This window comes from Scardinius erythrophthalmus (assembly GCF_964197995.2).
Source record: "Scardinius erythrophthalmus genome assembly, chromosome: 11".
Taxonomy (NCBI): domain Eukaryota; kingdom Metazoa; phylum Chordata; class Actinopteri; order Cypriniformes; family Leuciscidae; genus Scardinius; species Scardinius erythrophthalmus.
In genome coordinates this window covers 1,612,898-1,632,624 of record NC_138231.1, presented here as the reverse complement: position 1 = coordinate 1,632,624, position 19,727 = coordinate 1,612,898, and positions in this window count along the sequence as shown.

Below are 19,727 nucleotides of genomic sequence, written 5' to 3'. Positions count from 1 at the left end.
ACCGCTAATAACACATCTCCCCTGCAACCGCTAAAACACCCTATCAACTGCCTAGCAACAACTTAGCAACCACCCACAACACCCTAGCAACTGCCTAGCAACAACCAAGAACACCCAAACAACCGCTAATAACACCGTATTATCTCCCCTGCAACTGCTAAAACACCCTATCAACTGCCTAGCAACACCTTAGCAACCACCCAGAACACCCTAGCAATGCCCAAGCAACCACCCTGAACATGATGATCCTTGCGACGGAAGCGAATCATTCAAAACTAACTTTAGCTGGAAAATAACTTTATTAAAGAACCGCTATAAAGCCAAAACAATCTCTGTTACCTTAAATTATACGTTTATCTCTGTAAAGCTGCTTTGAAACAATCTACATTGTTAAAAGCGCTATATAAATTAAGATGACTTGACTTGACATCACAGGAACTGCCTAACAACAACATAGTGCTGAGTTTTGCCACGGCTATGGCACCACTCAGATTTTCTTGAGAAAATGTATGTGTTATGCTTATAATAAAACTGTGAACAGATACGTGACCCGAATCCAATAACTGATGCTGATGGGGCATTTTTTAAAACTTTGCCACTTCATCTGTTCTGAGAGTCGTCTTGTTTAATTGTGGTAATTAAACACGTCTCAAAGGATTTTAGAGCCTCAGTCGTGTTTCATAGTAAAAGTAAAATACTCCATAATGTGAATCTAATCTCAGGAGTGTGTTGCGGATGGAAACAATGATGGCACTCGATCTGTATTACTCACTATTCGTGAAAAATTAATGTTTTTACAAAGCGTGGTAAAAATAAGAGTGTGTGTGCAGGCATGTGTGGCCATATTTAGCGAACGCGAGCGGCAACTTTGACTTGATTCATATTTGAGTTTGTTAAATGTGCTTCATCGCATGGTTTTATTGCTCATGCACTCCTGCGTCATCCAGAGGATCTTATTTTCTCTATCGTTCATTGATGCGTAATCAAACACGCTTTCTGTGGCTGGAGAAAAATGATTACAATGCAAATGAATTTGGACGGTTTAAGCATTTTCCTGAAAGAGATGCTGATTAACTGTGTCAAATCACGCATTCATATGGTTATGAGTTTGACTGCGCCAGGCCTTAACAAACACTCTGAAGCAGCAGCATTACTGGTTATTATATCCAGTACAATACAATTCAGATTACATCATGTGGGAAAAGAGGAAATTGAAATATATAAATATGTTTGTCTTTTATTATATATCACATATTTTATTTTATTTTAAATTCATTTTATTTATATTTATATTAATATTTTATTTTAATAATATGAGATTATATGTATATACACCTTGAACATTTCTCACATTATCACGTTTATGCGCTATAGTTGTCACGGTTGTTGAATGCATTGTTTCTTTCTTGTCTCGTGTCGTTGTGTTTATGTGTGAGTGGGCGTTGTCCCGCTCACGTGTCTGTCAGCGCTCCAGCTGATCATCATCATCATCACAATCACTGTTCACAGCTGCTGTTCATTCCCATTGCCTATATATACTCACACCATTCTCTGTTCCAGTGTCGGATTGTTTGTTGAGGTCCTGTGTTGCCGTGTCTGTGTTTCCCGTGAAGTTTGCCGTGTCCGTGTTCGCCTGCCTTGTCTTCTCGCCGTCTTGTTCCTCGTCACTGGATTCACCGCACTCAAACACCGGGATCGGGATTCTGCACTATCACAGCACCAGAGCACCACAGACCATCGGAAAGTCCCTGCACGAGCCTGAGTCGCCGCCCTTCTTTGTTCCTGTACTGTTTCTGACTTTATTGAGATATTAAACACTTTTTGAGTACCTGCAACTGTTTCCTGTCTGTTCAGTCATGACAGAACAATCCGACCAGACGATGGAAGCAGCAGGTGGCGCCGCAGCAACAATGGATGACTTTGTTCGTGCAAGTATTCAAAGGATGGACGCTCAGGACCGTCATCAAGGGGATGCGGCGCGCGCGATTCAGGCTCTCGTCACGCAGGTGTCCGAGCTGACCCAGCGTTTTCAACAGCTGCAACCTCCCACTGCGCCAGCCGCACCGCCCGTCCCTCCCACACCACCGATGCCCGCCTCCCAGTCGGAACCACGCCTTCCGACTCCTGAGCCTTACTCTGGTGAGCCTAACTTTTGCCGGCCGTTTTTGACTCGATGCAGCATGCATTTTGCTCTCCAGCCACGGACATTCGAGAGAGAGGAGACGAAGGTGGCATTCGTTCTGACGCTACTGACTGGGAGAGCGGCACTATGGGGGACGGCGGTGTGGGAGAATCAAGAACCATGCTGTTCCTCGTTCCAGGAGCTCTCCTCGGAGATGAGGAGAGTTTTCGACCGCGCGGTCGCGGGGAGAGAGGCTGCCAGGGTCTTATCAGATCTACGTCAGCAAGATCGATCGGTTTCCGATTATGCCATTGAGTTTAAGACCCTGGCGGCCGAGTGTCGCTGGAACGAGGAAGCGCAGTGGGATAGGTTCCTGCATGGGCTGGCCGACCGCGTCCAGAGGGAGATCTACGCCCTGGACCTACCCCCCTCACTGAATGGACTTATCGATCTGGCTCTGAGGGTGGACGCCCGACTTGCCCGGGTTGGACCACGCGCTCCACCCAGCCTGCCTCGTGGGGGGGTGGAACATCAGCGGTCCAGCGGCATGGACGCGGTCGGTCCCTCCGATCCCGAGCCCATGCAGGTGGGTCGAGCTCGGCTTTCCCGGGAGGAGAGGGAGAGGCGGAGATCCCTTGGCCTTTGCCTGTACTGCGGGGGAGCGGGACACTTTGCCAACAACTGCCCGGTAAAAGGCCAAGCCCGATAGTAAGCATGAGGCTACTATCAGGTGGGATCTCCGCCGAAAAGTCCTCATCTACATCCACCATCCTCCCGGGAAGACTTAGATGGTCTGTCCACGATCATCACTGCACCGCACTGGTGGACTCCGGGGCCGAAGGTAATTTTATGGATCGCACCTTTGCACTACAGCTTCAAGTCCCACTCAGAACACTCCCCCAGAGAATCACCGTACATGCACTCAATGGACAGTCACTACCCACCATCTCCCAGGCCACCGAGAACATTACACTCATCATCTCAGGGAACCACGCAGAGACAATATCATTCTACATCACGGACTCCCATCACACCCCCATTGTATTGGGTCACCCCTGGCTCAATCAACACAACCCCCGCATTGACTGGAAACAAAGAACCATATCAGCCTGGAGCACTGAATGTCATAGTTCTTGTCTTGTGTCTGCCTGTTCTGTTGTCTCTGTTCCTGTGTTGCAGGAGGAAGCAGTGGATTTATCAAACGTGCCCGCGGAGTACCGTGACCTGAGGGAAGTGTTCAGTAAGTCAAGGGCTGCTTCTCTTCCTCCGCACCGTCCCTACAACTGTGCTATAGATTTACTGTCAGGTAAGTCTCCGCCTAAAGGCAAGATTTATTCACTCTCGGTTCCGGAGAGGGAGGCTATGGAGAAATATATTTCTGATTCTCTAGCATCCGGGTTCATCCAACCTTCCTCATCTCCGGCGGGGGCGGGGTTCTTTTTTGTGGGGAAGAAGGATGGATCGCTGCGACCTTGTATTGATAACCGGGGGCTGAACAACATCACGGTAAAGAATACTTATCCTTTGCCGTTGATGTCTTCAGCCTTCGAGAGGTTGCAGGGAGCATCCATCTTCACAAAATTGGACTTACGTAATGCTTATCATTTGGTTCGTATCAGGAAGGGGGATGAGTGGAAGACTGCCTTCAACACCCCTAGGGGGCACTTTGAATACTTGGTCATGCCTTTCGGTTTGTCCAACAGTCCCGCAGTCTTCCAAGCACTCGTCAATGACGTGCTGCGAGACATGATCGATCAGTTTATTTATGTTTACCTGGATGACATTCTGATTTTTTCCTCGTCTCTCCAGGAACACGTGCAGCACGTCCGACGAGTTCTCCAAAGGTTGCTAGAGAATGGGCTTTTTGTCAAGGCGGAGAAATGCGCTTTTCATGCACAGTCGGTCCCTTTCTTAGGACACATCGTGTCGGCTGAGGGTATGGGTATGGATCCTGACAAAGTTAAGGCTGTGGTAGAGTGGCCAAACCCAGATTCCCGTAAGGCCCTACAGAGGTTTCTGGGGTTCGCCAATTTCTACCGGCGTTTTATTCGCAACTTTAGCCAACTAGCCGCACCTCTGACTGCCTTGACCTCCCCCAGAACTGCGTTCAGGTGGTCGGAAGCAGCCGAGACTGCTTTTTCCAACCTCAAGAGCCGCTTTGTTTCGGCTCCCATCTTAATCGCCCCTGATTACTCACGTCAGTTTGTGGTGGAGGTCGACGCGTCAGAGGTGGGGGTAGGAGCAGTTCTTTCACAACGCTCACCTTCAGACAACAAGATGCATCCATGCGCGTTTTTATCCCATCGCTTATCACCAGCTGAACAAAATTACGACATTGGCAACAGGGAGTTGTTGGCGGTCAAGTTAGCCTTGGAAGAATGGCGTCATTGGTTAGAAGGGTCCGGGGTACCCTTTATCGTCTGGACGGATCATAAGAATCTGGAGTACATTAGATCCGCTAAAAGGTTGAACTCCAGGCAGGCGCGGTGGGCACTTTTTTTCGGCCGATTTGATTTTACCCTCTCGTATCGTCCGGGTTCCAAAAACATCAAACCCGATTCTTTGTCGCGTATTTTTGATCGATCCGAACACGCACCTACTCCCGAGCGTATTTTTCCTGAGACCCTAATTATCTCTACGCTCACTTGGGAGGTCGAATCGAGAGTCAAGAAGGCTCTAGAAGGGGTAACGCCTCCGATCCGGTGCCCACCGAACCGCTTATTTGTGTCGGAGGAACTACGTCCAGACGTTATTCGGTGGGGTCATTGTTCTAGTCTAGCCTGTCATCCAGGAGTTAGTCGCACCCTCTATTTGGTCAGACAACGATTCTGGTGGCCGCTTATGGCTCGCGACGTTCACGATTTTGTTTTGGCTTGCTCAGTTTGTGCTATTGGTAAGTCTTCCAATCGACCCCCAGATGGGTTACTCCAACCGCTGTCGGTGCCTTCGAGACCCTGGTCCCATATCGCTCTAGATTTTGTTACCGCCCTCCCACCCTCCCAGGGTAACACGGTAGTTTTAACCGTGGTGGACCGATTCTCGAAGGCAGCCCACTTTGTTCCCTTGCCCAAATTACCCTCAGCCAAGGAGACAGCGGTTGCAGTCGTTAATCACGTCTTTCGGTTACATGGCCTCCCGACAGACGTGGTTTCCGACAGGGGTCCCCAATTTGTGTCCAAATTTTGGCGAGAGTTTTGTAAGTTACTGGGGGCGACGGTCAGTCTGTCTTCCGGGTTTCACCCTCAGAGCAATGGTCAAACTGAGAGAGCCAACCAAGACCTGGAGAGAACCTTGCGATGTACGGCTGCCAGGAATCCTTCCTCCTGGAGTCAGCAACTGCCTATGGTGGAGTACGCCCACAATTCGTTGCCAGTGTCAGCTACGGGCCTATCTCCTTTTGAGTGTAGTATAGGATACCAGCCACCGGTCTTTCCTAGTCTGGAATCTGAAGTCGCGGTCCCCTCCGCTCACGCCTTCGTCCAGAGGTGTCACCGCACATGGACAAGGGCCCGTGAGACTCTCCTCCGTGTGCGGGCGCGCACCAAGGTCAAAGCCGATCGCCACCGGTCTAGACCTCCCGTATATGTCGTCGGTTCCAAAGTGTGGCTTTCTACTAAGAACATTCCGCTCCGCTCCGTATCCAATAAACTGGCTCCTAAATTCATTGGCCCGTTTTCTGTCACCAAGATTGTTAGTCCGGTGGCAGTCCGCCTCAACCTCCCTCCAGTGTACAGGAGAATTCATCCGGTATTCCACGTGTCCAAAATTAAACCCGTTTTTTTTTCCCGCATTAATCCGCCTGCCCCGGTTCCCCCACCGCCGCGACTCGTAGATGGGGAACCATCCTATTCGGTCCGTCGCATTATGGACTCTAGGCGGAGGGGACGCGGATTCCAGTACCTGGTGGACTGGGAAGGTTACGGTCCGGAGGAGAGAAGTTGGGTTCCGGCTCGTGACATCCTGGATCACTCTCTTATCGATGATTACAATCGACAGGTAAGGGAGTCTGGGAACGCCGTGAGGCGTTCCTAGAGGAGGGGGTACTGTCACGGTTGTTGAATGCATTGTTTCTTTCTTGTCTCGTGTCGTTGTGTTTATGTGTGAGTGGGCGTTGTCCCGCTCACGTGTCTGTCAGCGCTCCAGCTGATCATCATCATCATCATCATCACAATCACTGTTCACAGCTGCTGTTCATTCCCATTGCCTATATATACTCACACCATTCTCTGTTCCAGTGTCGGATTGTTTGTTGAGGTCCTGTGTTGCCGTGTCTGTGTTTCCCGTGTAGTTTGCCGTGTCCGTGTTCGCCTGCCTTGTCTTCTCGCCGTCTTGTTCCTCGTCACTGGATTCACCGCACTCAAACACCGGGATCGGGATTCTGCACTATCACAGCACCAGAGCACCACAGACCATCGGAAAGTCCCTGCACGAGCCTGAGTCGCCGCCCTTCTTTGTTCCTGTACTGTTTCTGACTTTATTGAGATATTAAACACTTTTTGAGTACCTGCAACTGTTTCCTGTCTGTTCAGTCATGACAATAGTTTAGAAAATGGATTATTTAATTAACACCTAAAAACACTTTCTCGTTTCCTTTGGTTTATACAGTCAAACCAACATTTAATCAGACACCGTCAACATTTCTCACATTATCAGTTTATTCACTATAAATGGTAATAAAATATGAGTTATGAACTCAGTTGATATTTGACTGGTTTTGTCCGTCCTTCTGTTAGACTGTCTCACACATGAATTATGTTGAATATCTGTCAGCTGTTAAATTTAACTACACAATTAGATAATACCAGTTTAGCTCAACCAATCACCAAGCAATGCTTCATTGTGTTCAGTCTGTGTGTAAAAAGAGCATTAGCAATTAAAGAAAACACACTTCAGCAAAACATGATCAGCTCAAAGTGTCATTTTTGCTCACTTACATAAATGAACTATAGTGTCCTGCAAACAACAAGTAAAAAAATCAACAATTATATCTGGTGTCTGAATAATTTTAGGTTTGACTGTATACAGTAGTGGTGTAGTCTTGGAGTTCTGGCATGCGTCTAGTACGAGCCTTATTGTTCGAGCTGAAACCTCAGTGTGTGTCTCAGTTTTTTGCAGTCACTCGAAGATTTTTCTGATCCGTTGAAAGCTTCCTTTTTCTGCCTCGTCCAGGTAGTGAAACCACTGTTCCTTAAACTTTGAGCTTCCAACTGTGTCTCTAGGAACATTTAGTGCTTTTTAAATCCTGTTCCTTGTTTGTGAAGGGCGATGAAATGTTCTCTTAACTTTCTGGACCATTCTTTTGACTTTTCCCTATTTCTAACATGCAGTCAAACGTGATTTCATCTGTTCTAGCTCTAGCACACCTGGTGCAACTAATGAAGCCCTTGATTAGTGAGACAACACCTGTTCTGCAGATTTGAGACTGCAGAAGTCATTAAAAGTTGCATTTTCAGCTGAATTTGGGGAAACCACTTGAAACATTTGTTGTGTTGAGCTATTTCAATTACTTTTGTTTGATTTGTTACAACAATCAGGACAAGCAGTCAAACAGTAAACATAAAGCATTACAGATAATAACTTAAAAAGTAGACTATTGAAATAACAGAAAAGGGAACTAATCAGTACCAAAATAATGTGAATATATAAGTTTTAAGTTCTGTCTTAAAGTCAAGTCAAGTCAAGTCAACTTTATTTATATAGCGCTTTTCACAATACAGATTGTATCAAAGCAGCTTCACAGTATTAAATAAAATAGTACATCAGTGTTTGTTTCTGGTGTAAAACATCCACGTTTGGTAATGCAGATCAATAGCACTGGTGAATCGATTAATCAATTTAAGCATCCCCAACTGAGCAAGCCAATGGCAACAGTGGCAAGGAACCGAAAAACTCCATTAGGTGACCTAATGGAGAAAAAAAAACCTTGGGAGAACCCAGGCTCAGTCGGGGGCCAGTTCTCCTCTGGCGTTTATGAAGTAGAGACCGGATTTAACTGTAAGATTAAAATATTATATGAATGCCTGGCTGAAGAGATGCGTCTTTAATCTAGTTTTAAACTGGGAGAGCGAATCTGAGCAACGAACAGTATCAGGAAGGCTATTCCAGAGTTTTGGTGCTAAATGTGAAAATGCTCTCCCTCCTTTGGTGGATCTGGATATCCTAGGTATGACCAGAAGCCTCGAATTTAGTGATCTTAAAGAGCGCGATGGATTATAGGGCGATAGAAGATCCGTTAAATAAACTGGAGCTAAGCCGTTTAGGGCTTTATAAGTCAGTAGCAATACCTTGTAATTAATACGGAACTTTATAGGTAACCAATGTAGTGATGATAAAATTGGTGTTATATGGTCAAACTTTCTTGATCTAGTAAGAACTCTAGCGGCGGCATTTTGGACTAACTGTAGCTTGTTTATTGAGGATGCAGGACAACCAGCTAATAAAGCATTACAGTAATCTAGTCTCGAGGTCATGAATGCATGAACTAGCTTTTCTGCATCAGAAACTGATAGCATGTTACGTAATTTAGCAATATTTCTAAGGTGAAAAAATGCTGTTTTTGTAACATATGAAATATGATTTTCAAAAGACAAGTTACAATCTAATATAACACCCAGGTCTTTTACTGTAGAGGATAAAGTAACAGGACACCCTACTATGTTAAAGTTGTATTGTAAGAGGTTTTGTGGGCGGTTTTTTGAACCGATAAGTATTACCTCTGTCTTATCTGGATTTAATAAAAGAAAATTGTGCGTCATCCAATCTTTTATATCTTTAACACACTCTGTCAATTTGGATAATTTAGCGTTTTCATCCGGCCGTGATGAAATATATAGTTGAGTGTCATCAGCATAACAATGGAAACTAATTCCATGTTTCCTTATAATATTTCCAAGTGGCAGCATATATATTGAGAATAATAGAGGGCCTAACACAGATCCTTGCGGCACTCCATAGTTTACTGGAGTTATGATCGATTTTTCTCCGTTTAAATAGACAAAATGGTAGCGTTCAGATAGGTATGATCTGAACCAGCTTAATGCTTGTCCTTGAACACCGGTATAGTTTTGTAGCCGATCTAAGAGTATTGTGTGATCTATAGTATCGAACGCAGCACTAAGATCAAGTAAAACTAGTATTGAGATACAGCCTTGGTCAGAAGCTAAGAGTAAATCATTTGTGATTTTAACGAGCGCAGTTTCAGTGCTATGATGCGGCCTGAACCCAGACTGAAACTTTTCATAAGTGTCATTTTCTTGCAAGAAAGAGCCCAGTTGGGCAGACACAACTTTTTCTAATATTTTGGACATAAAAGGAAGATTTGAAATGGGTCTATAATTTGCTAGGTTATTTGGGTCTAATTGTGGTTTCTTAATGAGAGGTTTTATAACTGCCAATTTAAATGTTCTTGGAACATGACCTAAAGATAAAGACGAGTTAATAATATTGAGGAGAGGCTCTTCCACTATAGGTAACACTTCTTTCAATAGTTTAGTTGGTATGGGATCTAATAAACATGTTGTTGTTTTAGAGGAAATGATAAAGGTCTGTAGTTATTAGACAGAGTTTAGGGTAATACTGAAATAATGTCTGAAAAGTTTCACAAAGGCCAATTGAGCCAGTAATTGTAGAGGACGATGGTTTGTTAATCTCAGAGAAAAGAGTCCTGGATTTACACTTTGCTGCATTAATACCATCTTTATATTGCAGTATGTAGTGTGAATGAGCAATAGCATGAACATGAAGGTGAGTTTTCTTACAAAGTCGTTCAGGGCGCCCACCCTGAGCTCTCATTACTCTGAGTTCAGGGGTGAACCGAATGATCTGAGTGGACGGTTCTAGTTTTTAATGGGGATAGTGGATATAGTGTCATTATTTATTTATCTCAGAAACAGCTGATAATTAACCGCAACCGATTTCCCGAGCAATGAAAGAACAATATCTCATCAGTGCGTATGCTATCGCATATGTGAGTGTGTTATTTCTAGAGGATTCGTGGGTCTTGATGACCTGTGACGTGGCCTTAAACCCCAGAGGGATGGTGTGTGTTGATCTTGAAAGGGATGATGTGGCCCTCGGGCCGCTGCTGTAAATGTGCAGTGGAGTGTGTCAGACGCTGGATCTGAATACACCACTGAATCATCAAACGCTCACAGTGCTGGTCGCCAGGGTATTCTGTGTGGTTGCTAGGGCATTGCTGTGTGGTTGCTAGGGCATTGCTATGTGGTTGCTAGGGTGTTCTGTGTGGTTGCTAGGGTGTTCTGTGTGGTTGCTAAGGTGTTCTGTGTGGTTGCTAAGGTGGTTGCTAGGGTGTTCTGTGTGGTTTCTAAGGTGTTGCTATGTGGTTGCTAGTGTGTTGCTAAGGTGTTGCTATGTGGTTTCTAGGGTGTTCTGCGTGGTTGCTAAGGTGTTGCTATGTGGTTGCTAGGGTGTTCTGTGTGGTTACCAGGGTGTTGCTATGTGGTTGCTAAGGTGTTCTGTGTTTTCTTCCTGCCTTACGTACAGCTCCGGTTCCGCCTTTTAATGTGCGTCTGTGTCAAAATATTTAATTTTATTTTGACTTTGCAGCTGAATTTGTGAATTTGAAAGTGACCCAAATTTTTTTTGTGTGTGATTGTGCCTCAGTTTCACATTACATTCACACTGCTGTTATATGAACACAATCAACTTTAATAATAATAATAACAACAACAACAATAATAATTCTTGTTATTCATATGTTTTAATTAATTACAAAAACAAAGACTTAAATCTTTTAGTCTACTGTTGTAAATTACAATTCTACTTTAAAATATAAAATTAATATTTAATAAAAAGATAATAATTTTACACCACAATTTTTCTTTTACAATTATATTTAAACAATATTTTAATATTATCAAAGACACATGAGATTCAGGATATATATATATATATATATATATATATATATATATATATATATATACACACACACACACACACACACACACACACACACACACACACACATAAGATAAATTTAAAGAAATTTATTCTGAATTTCATGTGTTTCAGTTTCATCAAAAAAAAAAATTTGCCTACTGTTGTAAATTATAACTGTACTGTATAAAATTTATATTTAATAATAATTACATTTAATAATCATGTATAGTAATTTTTTTGTTTGTCAAGCATTTGTGGTTATATATAAATGTTTATTTTGTTCTAAAATGTCCGCTGGTTTGTCTAGATAAGACTCTTATTCCTCGGCTGGAGCGTGTCGAGACTTTGAAGCTGCACTGAAACTCACATCTGGACCTTCGACCCGTTGGACCCCATTGAAGACACTATATGGAGGAACATCCTGGAATGCTTTCCTCAAAAACCTTCATTTCTTTTTCGACTGAAGAAAGAAAGACATGAACATCTTGGATGAGTAAATTATCAGGAAATTATAATTCTGAAGTGAACTTCTCCTTTAAAGCAGTGGCACAACACTGGTGTTTCAGGGTCTCTCGGGCACCTTTAGCTTGATTAAAATCTCTCAGCTCATTCCCTGGTTCACTGAGCTCATTTACGCTTTCTTCTCGGGACTTCGACGGGACATCGCTCCCTAAACGCACACTTTTCTTCAGCTGTCATATTCTCAGCTAAAGCCCATATCCCTTCAGCATGATAAAGTGCCGTACCTTTTCCCCTGAACAGCATTATAATATTCCTAGCGAAGCCCGAGGCGTGACTTTCCGAAGCTTTAAAGCACAGTTCAGTTTAAGAAGAGTACAAGTATATATGAACCACATCTGTGTCTTTAAATTCAACTCAATTCACATTTACTTTTATAGCGCTTTTCACAATACACATCATTTCAAAGCAGCTTTACAGAAAGTGCATGAGTCCATATTACAATTTACAGTGATTTACTGTTATCAGAGGAAACTAAGTTTTGTATTTCAGAAATGTACATATACAAATCACAGTTAGCGAAAAAAAAACATTAATTTAACAATGTAATAATTAAAGGCATAAACAATGAGCTCACTGAAGTAATGAATACTTGTTTGTTAACAAATGATTATGACATTTAGAAAAACTGTAGCATTGAAAATGAAACACAAACACATCATGAACAGCTTTCATCACTGATCCTCTGTTTTATAGCACTAATTGTGTGCATGTGACAGATTTAATTGGAAATGGTTTCTAATTCTAATACCATCCCTGAACTTCACATATTCTTTCCTGCCGTTTCATGTTAACTGTTTCTTTTTGAGCATAGATCATCTGAACCTCAATGATCACACTGCAAATGTCTCAGTGTTTCTGTCTCATTTTCCAGCACAAATATCTAAACATTCTTAAATCAAGATACATTTACTGGAGAAGAAAAATGGCTGAAGATATTAAGCCTTCGTTATTGGAAAAAATTAGGGAAGCACGATATATCGGTATCAGCCGATATCGGTTAATTTTTAATGTTATCGTTATCGTTAAAGAAAATTTGAGAACATTATATTTGTGTGTTTGGGACGTGGCTTTTAATGGTGAGACTTTAGCTTTTGTAAGCAGGCTCTCAAAATTATATAAAAATTTGGATTTAGATTAATCGGCCAATATATCGGTTATCGGCTTTCAAATATAAAGAATTATCGGTAATCGGTATCGGCCAAAATGTTCATATCAGTGCACCTCTATATTGATGTAATATATATATATATATATATATATATATATATATATAACATTTATGCATGACCAAGATGAGCATTTAGATTTTTTTTTTAGAAACGTATATTTATGTGCTGCACAAAAGAAAATACAAAAGACTTTTGTTTACATAATCAGGCTCTCAAAAAGTATATTTTGATTTGTGATGTTAAAAAGTCACCGATATAAATAAGAGTGACTGATGATCGATTATGAAGAGAAACGTTTTATTTCTTGAGAATAAATGAATGCACAACCTAAAGCCTCATGTTGACTCGCATAACCATTAACATTCACTTTTGCACAGATTCAGACCTTGATTGTGATTTCAGTCTGTTCTGAATACTGTATATAAGTCATGGTCAAATCTGCCAAATGTTCATTATTTGAACAAAATAAAAGGGATCATACAAAAAGCATGTTTTTTATTTAGTACTGCCCTGAATTAGATATTTTACATAAAATATGTTTACAAATAGACAAAACACAAGTTGAATATATAAAAATGACCCCATTCAAAAGCGATGCATTAAGAGCCGGGGGGTGAAAACTTTTTGAATTTGAAGATCAAGGTAAACTGTACATGATTTGTCTTCCGGGGAACATGGAAGTATCTGTTGCTTCCGAAGGGCAGTGAAAAATATGACCTTTAAACAAAATAAGAAAAATCTTCATCCTGTTCAAACGTTGTCAATCATTTCTTATTCATTGTTTCAGTTTATGCAGTCGGCAGATGCTTTTATCCAAAGCGACTCATGCAAGCATTTCTCTTGAACCTCTCCTTTGTGTATTCAAGGGCACCTATTATGCCCCTTTTCACAAGATGTAAAATAAGTCTCTGATGTCCCCAGAGTGTGTATGTGAAGTTTTAGCTCAAAATACCCAACAGACCATTTTTAACAGCATGTTTACAGCAAATTATCACTTTTTGGGGCTCAGAAGAACATGCCGTTTTAGTGTGTATCCCTTTAAATGCAAATGAGCTGCTGCTCCCGGCACAGGGGGCGGAGCCTCACGAGCTCGCGCTCAGTGTCAGAACAACCTCATCTCACAGAATGATGATAATATCAAAACAGAAACTCTCAGTAACGGTGTTCATTTCGACCCGGAGACGGACAATAATGCCCACAGAATCAGGGAATATATGCTGTATGGAGATGGAACAGGTATAGTTTAGATTAATTACGGTTATAATAACGTATGTGTCATTGCTTAAGCCTGTTGTTTCGGACCCCGTCTGAATGATGGCCAAAAATATACTGATGAGTTTAATAAAGTTTATTGTACATCACACAAAAGATGAAGCGTCAGTTTTACTCCAGAAAATCACCGTAAGAGCTGAGTAAACACAGTATAAGAAGTGCGTAAGTACATAAACGCATTTCGGTAACGTTAGAGTTGAGGGAGCATTTTCTTTGAAAACGAAATGAGTCCACCTCGTCTTCAGCGACTGCCTCAGATTTCGGGAGTAAATAAAGAGAGCTGTGTGGATTAATACATCCAGCCACACAACACCTACATTATCCTCAGTGCAGCAATGGCGGATGTGTCCAACTCGCTGTGAACTCCATCAGGGCGGGGCTATGCTAAACCGCAGTGTCTGTCAACACTCGTGGGCGGGGCCTGTGGATTTAGTGACGTCACACCAGCTCATGGCTGATCGTTGGAAGACACTGCTTATGATTTATGGGGATTAATAAAAAAGGAGTGAGTGGATTTTTATCACTATAGGGTGGTTGTGTACACACACTGCCAACACACATTAATGTCCAAACACCATGCAAAAGGAAATTTTGCATAATCGGTCCCCTTAAGAAAGAGAATCGTACAGGTTTGGAATGAGGACACTCATTGTTTTTTGGTGGATTGTGGGTGTTTTGAAGCTCAAATAAAGGATGTAGAGCAGATTCAGCACAAGAACAAAAACAAACCTCCAGCTTTTTGTTGTAACCTGGAATCATGAAGTAAGAGTCACAGAAAAGCCGAGATGTGCTGGTAATTGAGTGAAAGTGTGTCAGTCGAATCTGAACAGCTCCAGACGAGAGATGAACAAAGACTCTGATTTTGAACACAGAAGATCATAGGCAGTGATGAAGATGAAGATGATGATGATGATGACAACAGCTTTTATTAATGTTTCTGCATTAGACAAAACACTCTTCACAAGAAGCTGATCATTGTAAACAAATATAGAATACCTTATAAATATGAAGTCTCTCTCAACACAATCCAGTTATTATTGCACTATTACTTTATAGAAAATAGATATTTTTCTAAATAATTAGGCCCTCTAAAATTGCTAGAAAATGAAAGCCATTTATCTATCCAAGATGTGCTCTGAATTTGAAGTTGATTTCAAAAGTTTTCACCCCCCGGCTCTTCATGTATTGTTTTCATCAATAGTCATTAATATGAGTCTCTCAATTATCCCCAGTGTGAAAATATGGATCTCAAAATCATACAGTCACTGCTGGGAAGAGTTCAAATATGCAAAAGATGCTTGAAAACCAAAGATCATCCAGGTACCAACACACAGTATAAAGAATCAAGTGAATGGGGTCATTCTATATATAAACATCTTTTATGTAAAATATCTTATTCAGGACAGTACTAAATAAAAAATAACATGCATTGTGAACATTTTGCAGATTCTTCAAGGTGTATGTAAACTTTTGACTGCGATTTTTGCAACAATTGTTATTCTGACACTTTAATGTTCTTTTTTTTCTGTCATTTTCAGTTTCAAACACAGAATGCCTTATAAACATAAAGCTATATTTGATCTGTCTCTCTCCACACACTCCGGTTATTATAGTGTATATACTGTGTATATGCAGGATGCAAAAGATGTGCTTGAGGCGTCTGACCTACTTAATAAAACCTGAAACCTTTAACAAACACATGCAGGGTCTTGAAAAGTGCATTCCTTTCTACATATTAATGCACATTTCTTATGCATTTTGGATCATTCAAGCGTCATGCAAATGTTTTGTTTTTCAATAAATGCAATAAATGTTGCTTGCACCAGAAGAAGATTGTGGCATGAAAGCATTTCACGCTGCATATGCATATGCATCAACCCCCCCCCCCCCCCCAACAAAAAAAAATCAACCAAAATTGTGAAAAAAATTAAATAAAAATATTAGGACCAGTAAGATGCTTTACGATAATTCTTATTATAATATATATTCTTTTAATGTAATTTAAAATTCTTATTATTCCCAATAGTAATTATACTAATGCTTTACTGAAAGCCTTTATATATAAAGCATTAGAAAAAGTATTTTAATACATGACCTATGCACTTCATAATGCATTTTATGATATTGTGAATAATTACATAAATACATTACAGCATTCGTTGTTACACCTTTAGAAAGGATAATGCATTAAAACATGACAAACAACCAGAATCTGCAAATATTGTTATGCATTTTAACTTAGACATAATGTGTCAATTATATACACTTTTATAATGCATTATACAAATTAAAATCATTAGATTCTCCTTACTGTATTTTTTTTTTTTTTTTTTTGCATCACAGTAAAACTTAAATGCTTTTAAATCTGCATTAGTTACAGGTCATTATGGAATATATGTTTAATTTATTCTTTTCAAGTTGTATCACAGCGATGATAGTGTCACAATGCAGCTTAATTTTTTTCCGTGTAAAATATAATTTGTCTTTCTTTTTCTTTTTTTTTTTTTTGAGTTCAAATCTATATTCCGTCATGACTTTGTGAGATGCACCTGTATTATATACATTTACATTTATTCATTTAGCAGACGCTTTTAGCCAAAGCGACTTACAAATGAGAACAATAGTCAAACTAACAATAGGACAACAATATGCAAGTGCTGTGACCCTTCTCAGTTTAATCTAACGCAGTACATGCAAACATTATTTTACAGTTTGTACAGTTACAGTACTGTATCAAGTATACAGTTTAATTGAGTTTGCTCTAATGTCTAACTGAGTGTGGGTTCATAATTTTGAATGAGTGTGTTAGCATCTAGCTGATTTCCCAGATACACACATGAACTGAAAGTGTGATTTCATGGGCACTTTAAACAGGTTGTGTGTGTGTGATGGACAGATGGAGGTTTGTGTCTCAGTGTGTGTGTGTCAGGACAAACACACGCAGAAGACAGATGGAGTTCAGCGTAAAACCAGCAAACAGACTCGTACTCACGCTGTCTGTCACTCTCCAACCGCATTAATGAACTATTTCCACAGAAAAGCCGGTAGCGCTTTACAATAAGGTTTCATTAGTTAACATTAGTTCACTTCATTAGTTAACATTAGTTCACTTCATTAGTTAAAATGAACTAATAATCCATACACCATTTGGTAATCTTTGTTTTATTAATCTTACTAATCTTAATAATAATTTATTAAAATCTTGTTAGCATTAGTTAATGCACTGTCAACTAACATGAGCAAACTATGAACAGCTGTATTTTATTAACTAACTGTGTGAGTGTGTCCAGGCACAGGTTGCAGTGTGTGTGTGTGTGTGTGTGAGTGTGTCCAGGCACAGGTCCCTCATCAGATCTGCATGCATGTGTGTGTGTGTGTGTGTGTGTGTGTGTGTGTGTGTGTGTGTGTGTGTGTGTGTGTGTGTGTGTGTGTGAGAGTGTGTCCAGGCACAGGTCCCTCATCAGATCTGCAGTGTGTGTGTGTGTGTGTGTGTGTGTGTGTGTGTGTGTGTGAGTGTGTCCAGGCACAGGTCCCTCATCAGATCTGCATGCATGTGTGTGTGTGTGTGTGTGTGTGTGTGTGTGTGTGTGTGTGTGTGTGTGTGTGTGTGTGTGTGAGTGTGTCCAGGCACAGGTCCCTCATCAGATCTGCAGTGTGTGTGTGTGTGTGTGTGTGTGTGTGTGTGTGTGTGTGTGTGTGTGTGTGTGTGTGTGTGTGTGTGTGTGTGTGTGTGTGTGTGTGTGTGTGTGTGTGTGTGTGTGTGTGTGTGTGTGAGTGTGTCCAGGCACAGGTCCCTCATCAGATCTGCAGTGTGTGTGTGTGTGTGTGTGTGAGTGTGTCCAGGCACAGGTCCCTCATCAGATCTGCAGTGTGTGTGTGTGTGTGTGTGTGTGTGTGTGTGTGTGTGTGTGTGTGTGTGTGTGTGTGTGTGTGTGAGTGTGTCCAAGTGCAGGTCCTTCATCAGATCTGGAGTGTGTGTGTGTGTGTGTGTGTGTGTGTGTGTGTGAGTGTGTGTGTGTGTGAGTGTGTCCAAGTGCAGGTCCTTCATCAGATCTGGAGTGTGTGTGTGTGTGTGTGTGTGTGTGTGTGTGTGTGAGTGTGTCCAGGCGCAGGTCCTTCATCAGATCTGCTGTGTGTGTGTGTGTGTGTGTGTGTGTGTGTGTGTCTGTGTGAGTGTGTCCAGGCACAGGTCCTTCATCAGATCTGGATACGGCCTGGATCCGGCTGGCTGCTGTAAACCTCGGGATAAACAAAGACACTAAAATTAGCGTAGATGCCATTCTTCTTATGATGTAACGAGTACATCAGGATTTATGGCAAGTGTTCCTGGTTCCGGCTGACCTAATCTATGCAGCCTAACACTGAATTATAGAAGTCTATAATGTATTATGTGTATGCTAGGTCAAAGAGATGTGTCTTTAATCTGGCTTTGAACTGACAGAGTGTGTCTGCTTCCCGGACAATGATAGGAAGACTGTTCCAGAGTTTTGGTGCTAAATAGGAGAAGGATCTGCCGCCAGCAGTCGATTTAGATATTCTAGGTATTATCAACTGGCCGGAGTTTTGAGATCGCAATAGACGTGAAGGACTATAATGCGTTAAGAGCTCGCTCAAGCACTGCTTTTGTTTGTTTTTTGCAAATTGTTCTGCATTTTTTACGTAATTTAGATATATTTTTAAGATGAAAAAATGTGTTTTTACAGATACTAGATGAAGTGATACAAATAAAAGATTGGTATCAAAGAGCACACGCACACTGTATAGCAGTCGAACATCATTAGTGCCGACGTGAATAATAGCCTTAGATAATTTACGATTAGCATTAGCCAGCACTTTTAAATTTGCTTTTGGTGTTCTGGCTCCTGGCAAACATGTGACTACGGTGGCTGGTGTCTCTATTTCATGTTCCGTGTAATAGACCCCTTTTCAGTTGGTAAACATGGTGACGTTTTGTTGTGGGCGGAGCTTAGCTGGAGGCAGAACGATCCCTCTGGCCGCTTCACTAACGCTAGTGTGCAAGTTTTGTTAGCTTGTTTTTTAACAATGACTGGAGAAAATCCGATTTTATCTTAATGTGCAAGGTCACTCACTGTCCAGGAACACGATTGTTATTTGCAAAAGTTAATTTTAACGGACTTTCCAGATTGGCTGACACAGCATACACGCTCAGTCAATGGATGGACGATCTGACAGGATTACCGTTAACGCTCCCTCCGGCTGAGTGGCCTGACTTCTACACCCGATAGAGAAACTGACATATACATATTTAGATGCCTATAACTGCACTAAATGGTCACAAGACTTGTGTGGTAAGCCTACGATCCGCAGTTCTGCCCAGCCAGCGCCAAGCCCAGACAGAAGACGACAATGTAAAGAGTGACATTACGGTGCAATTATGATGATGTGAATATTTTCTAGAAAAAAGAATTCCAGAAACAGCATACTCATTTTTTAACTATGTATTTGATTACCCTTTCTTACCAGGTTCATCAAAAAGTCCAGTCACAATCAATCAAGACAATGTATACAATCATAGATGATTCACAAATAATCACAATCATTTAAAAAACATTATGCGATCAAATTTCAAATTGGAGCCTGTACTCCGTCGATTCTTGCACCCAACAACACAACAAGAGGAGATTTAATAACAATAATAATAATTTAAGCTCATTAGTATGTAGCCAAATCTGTGCTGGTTTGTGTCGGCCGCCTCCAGTTTTCCCTTTCACTAGTTCACA